Source organism: Halyomorpha halys, unplaced genomic scaffold (genome assembly GCF_000696795.3).
Source record: "Halyomorpha halys isolate HHAL.00 unplaced genomic scaffold, Hhal_1.1 Scaffold1483.1, whole genome shotgun sequence".
NCBI classification, from domain to species: domain Eukaryota; kingdom Metazoa; phylum Arthropoda; class Insecta; order Hemiptera; family Pentatomidae; genus Halyomorpha; species Halyomorpha halys.
The window spans coordinates 63096-70748 of record NW_027112336.1 but is presented as its reverse complement, the minus strand read 5'-3'; the positions used below and the strand labels follow the sequence as shown (position 1 = coordinate 70748).

The window sequence follows — 7653 nt, the reverse complement described above, 5'->3', positions numbered from 1 at the left end:
AATTTAATTATATTTTCAAATATGTACCCAATGAAATTGAAATTATATTATATGGTTTATATATAATACTAATTACCAATAAGAAGCATTCTGTAATTAAAAAGAAAAAAAATGTAATAAGTCAAAGTAATTTAATGAATTGTTAAGTAAAATAGTGGGTATTGGCACTTCATCGACAACTCTTTATTAGATATAATTTCTCTTTTATTATACCATTAAGTCATTAATCATATATCATGGATAAGTTTCATTAAATGAAAAATCAGAACAAAACATCCTTTTCCACAATCGTGAACCTTAGACATACTGCCTTACAGTGTTCTTTAACAATTCTGATATCCATTTAGGACAGATACCAAGGACTTGATCTAAGTGGAAACCCCGATATTTTTAAGGCCCCCACTAAGGTATCATACAACTACATCTTGGTGTCTCTTGTGAGCAGTTGTAAAGAAAATAGAAAAGGCTTAGAAAACTTTGTTGCCTGCTGTTATTCGCTTACTGAGTTTTAGTTGTTCAGATAAGATCCAAGATAGGTAATACATGGAATATTTACTATCATAACATAAACATACCAACACTTACTTTCAGGTTGTTATTCTAGTGTTATATTATATTGTGTTAAATGGTAAATGTTTTAGCATGTTAAATGTTATAAGTTTAGCATTGTGAGCAGCCCTATTTAATGTCATGTTAAATGATAAATGCATAAGAGCTCCTAGCTGATTTTCTGAGCAACTTGTTTAGTAACCTTTCTTTCCAAAATTTGATGTTATTGTTTAATTTACGTTTTGATTATAGTAATTTATTACAACATGCCTAAAATAAGTGAAAAGTAGAAGTGTAAAAGTTTGGCTACTGATTATATTTTTTAAAAAGTCCAAAACATAAGACAAAAAAACCAAACAAAACACAAACTATGAGTAACCTAACACGGCAACAAATAAAACGGTGATACGCTTAGCTGGTCTGTTTCGTGACGTCATTCTTCATTTAACAGGCCTAGTAACAGACTCTCAGCCATGTTACATGTTATATCGTTTTAACTTGGTAAAATAAAGAAATATTTCTCCATTTAAAATAAGTTTTTCCATTTAACATGTTAAACTAAAGATCATGAATATCCCTACTGTTTCTATTCACTCAACAGGACATCACCAGATACTTAAATCCTTCCACAGACTTCTCTGCGACAAGTACTAGCACTCCTGCATCATCAGTGCTGTTGTGATAGATGGAAGTATATAATTCACTTCCATCCTAACTACTTGAAGGCGCATAAAACTAACGAACTAGGAGATGCGAACTGTGGATATCTTTTAAGTTAATCAAGTTCCTATAATCACATACTCAAAATATAGACATAATATGGTATTCAGCATGGCAAATTAAATAATATAGAGGAATTGAACAGAATATAAACTATTATTTATGGGGATTTATGTTACGGCGCGTTTATAAGAAAGAAGACTCATATGTAGAGATTTTGAGCGCCAACGTAAAGATGTACTAGTATTTTTTGGTTGCTTAAATTTTTTTTTTTTTATTGAATAAAGGAAATAAATACAATTCAAATTTTAATTTTAGGGCTATAAATTCTATTAATAAGGATGAGGTCATGTAAGGTGTCAAATTATGGCCCACAATCTATGAACAGAACAATGAGCAAGTAACAAAATATTAATATATGTTTAGTTTGTCTTAAATGTAATTGAAATATCTGGCTATATTTACGGTATGCCCTTACTTTTCATTTTTCTTTCCAAAATCATAATATTTAGATGTGGTGTAAATGTAACTATATGCTTTTAAGCAATACTTTCTCTCGTAAGAAATCTCGCCAAACAAACAGTTTGTACAACACTGACTAAACGTTTAAGATGCAGATAGGACCTTCTTCGCTGTCAAAGCAAGAAATCATCTCCACCAAAACAAGAACCCCAAATGTATGCAAACCGGAATAATGATTGGTGTGCTAAGAGAAGGTTGGCCAATGGGGATGTCCAATAGTGTCCCTGCACGGAAATGTCATCCCTGTGGGTGGAGTTATTAGCCAACGGCACTGCTCGTCTTCGGCCATAGTTCGTGCACGACTAACAAACATTACGCAATCTATCGGCGTGTCATTTGTTTGGGTTTGATGGCAGTCCAACAACTAAGGTCGCAATAGGCCAGTGTCAATATTAATGTTTGAATAAATACCTAAAAAATAATAATTCAATATTTTTACATAACATGCTGACCAATACGAGACTTGAGAAGTATCTCTAATCGGCTTAAAGCATGCGGAAAGAACGTGGGGTTAAAAAAGAAAAAAAATGGAGAAAAGATTATTTTTCAAGCCATACTTTTAATCTCTAATAAGCTGGCACAGGCCTAAAAGCCAGTGGTATATTTCAATTTATGAATATAATATAATATGTGTAATGGGAGCAAGGTAGCTCAATGGTAAGTTACTGTGTTACTAACTCCAAGGACTTAGTTCGAATCCGGCTTTGACAGATAATTATTTATTCTATTACTGTAACCATGAGTAAACCCAATGTTTTCGAGAACACTCTAGGGTCCACTCACCCTCATGAAGTGGGTACCCTTAATTGGGGGAAATCTGGCGGTCAGGCGTGATTTTGGCCAAATAACCTCCTTGCACAACTGTTAAGTAATATAAAGACACCTCTGAACCTTAATGGACTGTAGCACTGTAAATTTATTTATTTTTTTATAATCTGTATAATAGTATAGTACTATAATACAATATGATGCCAGTGGGATGTTTTAATATGTGACTGAGCTCTGAGGTCTCTACTTTAACTTTGCCCTCCATTAGTGAAGGGCAACTTTGTTTCAAAGTCCGGAACCGAAATGTAATGAGTTTTTTGGGATTCTCATAGGGACCCAATTCTTGCGACATGGGTCAATGCAGCCAACTGAGCTTAACCATAGTTTAATATTAGATTCGTTTAGTAAGGAATTATAATTACACTACTTGGTTCGTGTGATTTCTTCACGTTGAACAATCTTCCACTGAACCGTAAACTACGTCTCAGGAAGATTTTTCTACGTTCTAGGTAGAAGGTTCCTTTCATCAAAGTTCGAGAAGGTACATGAATTTGACCCGTAAGTAAACCCTGATATGAGTCTTATATATGTAAGATAATAATTTTCAGCCAAAACTTAATTGCTTACTTTAACCTGTGACCCACAAAGTGATCAACTCGTTCGAAAGAGTAAGGAGGCCGTTCCTTACCCTCGTCAAGAGACATGGACAGTAATCGTATATTTGGTTTTAGAGGTATTAACAGCAAGTCCTGACTTCCGAGAAGGGTCATCGGCAGTGAGGAGGGATTCTTCGACTGTACCTTTGGATTTCCCAGCAATGTCAATACCATCGTTAAAGTTCAAAATTTGTACCATCCGATTAAAACTCGTTCCGTGATCTGAATCATAATTATGCTGACGATCTACAAATGTGCCTCTCCCTCCATCCAGGCAATGTATCCATCTATAATAATATCAATGGAAGTCGTCACTACGCCAATAGAAACAAGTTGATAAAACTAACTAACTAACAACTAAGTGATAGACTCCTCTCCTTATCATAGTTTCCTCGTCAACAATCCTATTCCAGTTCAACTCTGTTAAAAACCTCGGAGTCATCTTTGACCAACACCTTTCCTAAAGTAATACATTATCCGTAATCCTTTATCCTCAAACAGCCTCGTAGATTCCTTCCTTTAGGAATATCAAAAAAAGGAAAAACGGATAAGAAAAGATTTGTCAAAGGAAGTTCTATGTAATGGAGTATGGATATAGATTGGTTGGATAACCCTTACAATGCTTCAAGATTAGTACTTTATTGAAAGAATTCAGCCTGACTGACCTATCAAAGTGTGGTAAAAGATTTTTTAGGAGTGAAACAAAATTGATATTCGTATTTAACGCCTCGAGAAACCCTTTCGAAAAAAACGGAAGATAATATTTTTTTGCTCAAAATATTCGCCCCACTGATTTCTTTTGAAAAACTAAAAAAAAATAGAATAGAAAAAGTGTAACATAACTGGCTACCAAACTTAGGTTTAGTGCTCAAGAACCTGCACCAAACGGCACAAACTGGATCTAATTAGACAATAAAATAAAAAGTTAGAAAGTTTTTTCTGTATTTGAAACGAATATATTTTAATTTTGTAATCACGTAGCTTTAAAGAGGGGATTCAGCTTCCCAACGGTTGTATTAACGCATGAATTGGATAAAATTCAGAGAAATTATCAATGATTAACAGCGGAATAAAACAGAATCCTCCAAATAAACCAAGGCGAAATTTTTAATTTCTTTGAAATATTGTATCAAAGGATTTCAGACGACGATAAAAACTAATATGATTTGTTTTTTCCTAAAAATAAAGTTTGTTTACCTACTTTACTGAAATCCTCATTATGTTTATTTAAAAATTTTAGTGAATAAAAAATCATCAGAATCAGTAATATTTTTTTTTCTTCATAAAGAGACAAATCGATTGGCATATATTTATCATTTAAAAGAAAGGTAAACTTTGTGAGCTATGCACCAAAAATGGTTAATTCTGTTTTAATTTTTACCAAAAAATCAGGCCACATTATGGAAAATCCTGAACACTTTATTACCACACGCAAAAAGCACCTAAATTAATTTTTAAATATTAGATGAAGTGATAAGAAAATATAGCGGTAACTATGGTAACGTTCAGGGAACGCATTAAAAATAAAAACAGAAGCAATTCTCTATATAAAGGTTAATTCTGGTCTGATTTAGGTGATTTTTTCTTATTATTTTTGAAGGATTGTGTTAATGTTTTCTTTGATAATTTCTAATCTAATCATTAGTCCTTGTAAGATAGATACATTTATATTAATTTAGTTGCCACAAATATTTGTCTTAAAATTACAAATAAAAATAAATTAAATAAGTTTAATAAAATGAATTATCAGGACAAAAAATATTTAATTTTGAATGTGCAGGTATCTTAAATTTATAATCAGCCTTTACAAACTTTTTTTATTAATAAATACAATTCATTATAGGAAATAAAATTGGCCAACGATGTTCAAATTAATTAATGTCACTGCTCTACTATTATAAGAAATTTTACGCTATAACTTTAAGTATATAATTTTATTTGAACTTCTTATATCAATATACTTCATATGCAAAGAAAAACAATTTGAAATACTATTCTTAAATAATCATACTGAACCACGCTGAGCTTAACAGTTTCCGTAGTGTAGTGGTTATCACGTGCGCTTCACACGCGCAAGGTCCCCGGTTCGATCCCGGGCGGAAACATTTTTTTTATTTTGGTTGGTATTTAATTAATTTAAATATTTTAGATATAATCTAATGAGAAGAAAAAAATTCATTACGGAGAAAAAAATATAATTAGCACATACATCCTTATTTGCTGACATAAAGATTATGTTTAACATTTAATTAAATGTTCCTATATAGATTTTTAAATTGAACAAAAAATTAAATAGAACTATATATTTTATAGAATTATTCTTTTTGTGTCGTTATATATTTTAAATATATGAAGAAAGACTAAACAAAAAATAAATAAATATTTTCCAAAATTATATGATAATAAGAATTAATAATTGATCATACAGAACATGAAATTGTAATTGTATTTGTGTAGCTAGTAATTACTAAAAGCAAAAATAGGTCTTCAACAAATTTAGCTAAAACACACAAGCGACTTTGAGCATTATAAATTTAATAATTAATGTATCTGTATGCTTATATTCAAGCATAATAAAATGAAAAATGTAATATGAATTTCCAAAAGGATTTAAAAATTAATTAGAAATGCCAAAATAAATGAGGAAAGATAAAAAATAAGATATGAACATTAAAAAGAGTAAAACAAAAGATAACATGTATTTTTATTGTAAATGTAGTCTATACTTTGTAAATTACGAATATACATCATTGGAAAACAGAAATTTTGAATAAATATATACATACTTACAATGTCGAAATTACTGCTTTTAATTTACCTATGAAATACTAAATGCTAATAAAGTAATAGAAAGTTAGGAGTAATGTTCAGAGATTATGTGGAACCTCTAAAGAGTTTGGTGACATTAAAATGTCATGGACATACTTATTAAAACTTTTACAAATTTAATAATAAAAACTTTCTTTAGTCAAATGCAAAGTGAATTAATAAATAAAGAATAGATTCAATAAAGAATCGCCAGACTTTTTCAAAATTTGGGACCCTGTTTTCGAATGAATACTATTTCTAGGAATTGGAATCAGTAATCTTTATGTATATGTAAAACATGAAAATATAAGCCTTAGAAAATAATAATAATAATAAACATTATTTTGTTTTGTTACTTAGTTTATTTTATTATATTTTTTAAATAGTTTTCCGCACCTCGATTTAAAAGGTAATTAAATAAAAATAAAAAATAGAATTTTAGAATTTATATACTGGATTTTCACACGCACGCACGCACGCACGCACTCACGGACGCACGCACGCACGCACGCACGCACGCACGCACACACACACACACACACACACACACACACACACACACACACACACACGCACACACACACACACACACACACACACACACACACACACACACATATATATTATTTTCTTTTTCTTTCGTCTTTTAAAATTTTAATATTACTATATTCCCATACTGCTTTTATCTTTTTACGATACATCATACATTTTCTTCCAATTCTACTTATGTATCCATATTATCTGTTATCTCTTTATTTTTTAATTAATCTGTACTTCCTTTTATTCATTAAGTCTTTTAGCTTATTTTTTGTTCCTAGACCAGATGAAGGCCTGAAATTTTGATCGAAACAATAAATAAGTTTGCTTATTTACGTTCTTTACTGCCCGCACCCCTACTCACTTAATATATATGATCAACAACAAACGCACCATTACTTATCATCAATATATCTATATATTTTCTTTTAATTGTTTGAAGGATTTTTGTTTCGTTTAAAAATAGAACTGAACAAGACAGAATTCATACCTGTTTTGACGGAAGCCAAAGTCAGAGTGAATCGTTTGTATTGGGAGGAGTGGGAATGGCAGTTAAGTACGTCACAGTTGAAAATAATTTTAAATTAAACATTAAAATTAGGTAACAATAAATGATAATATACATAATAGAGGGGGAGAAGAGATATTTAAAAAAAAAATATTTCACATGGATAGAAAAACAAAGAAGAAAAAAAGTTAAAGTAATGAGATACAATAAATATAACTGATTATGTAAATAATATAATAGAAAAATTAATAATAAAGTAATTAATATAAGTATACTTAAGTTGGTAAAACATGAATATAAATTAAAAAATTAGATAAATAAATATAAAAGAAAAAGGAAGGATAGTAAATATAAAAATAATTAAATTAAGTATGGGGTGACAATTTAGAAAAACAAGAATAAAAGATATGACAGGAAAGTGGGCTTCTAAAATGCAGAACGAAGAGAAAAGAAGCATTATGAGGGTTTTATGAGGTTCAAAATGTGTCGGTATGTAAGGGAGATGCAGTCTTCATGATCAACTTCATGATTGACGAAATTCTCCGTCAAATTTATGTGAATGGACTCCGAGACAAGACGTTTTTT

The 7653-nt window shown here is 30.5% G+C and overlaps 1 non-coding gene across 1 annotated transcript; it reads left to right on the top strand.

The window, feature by feature from the left end:
* The first annotated feature begins 5247 nt into the window (after positions 1–5247).
* TRNAV-CAC (transfer RNA valine (anticodon CAC)) lies at positions 5248–5320 on the top strand. The gene has a single exon. It is a non-coding gene; the product is annotated as a tRNA-Val (tRNA).
* The last annotated feature ends 2333 nt before the right edge of the window (positions 5321–7653 follow it).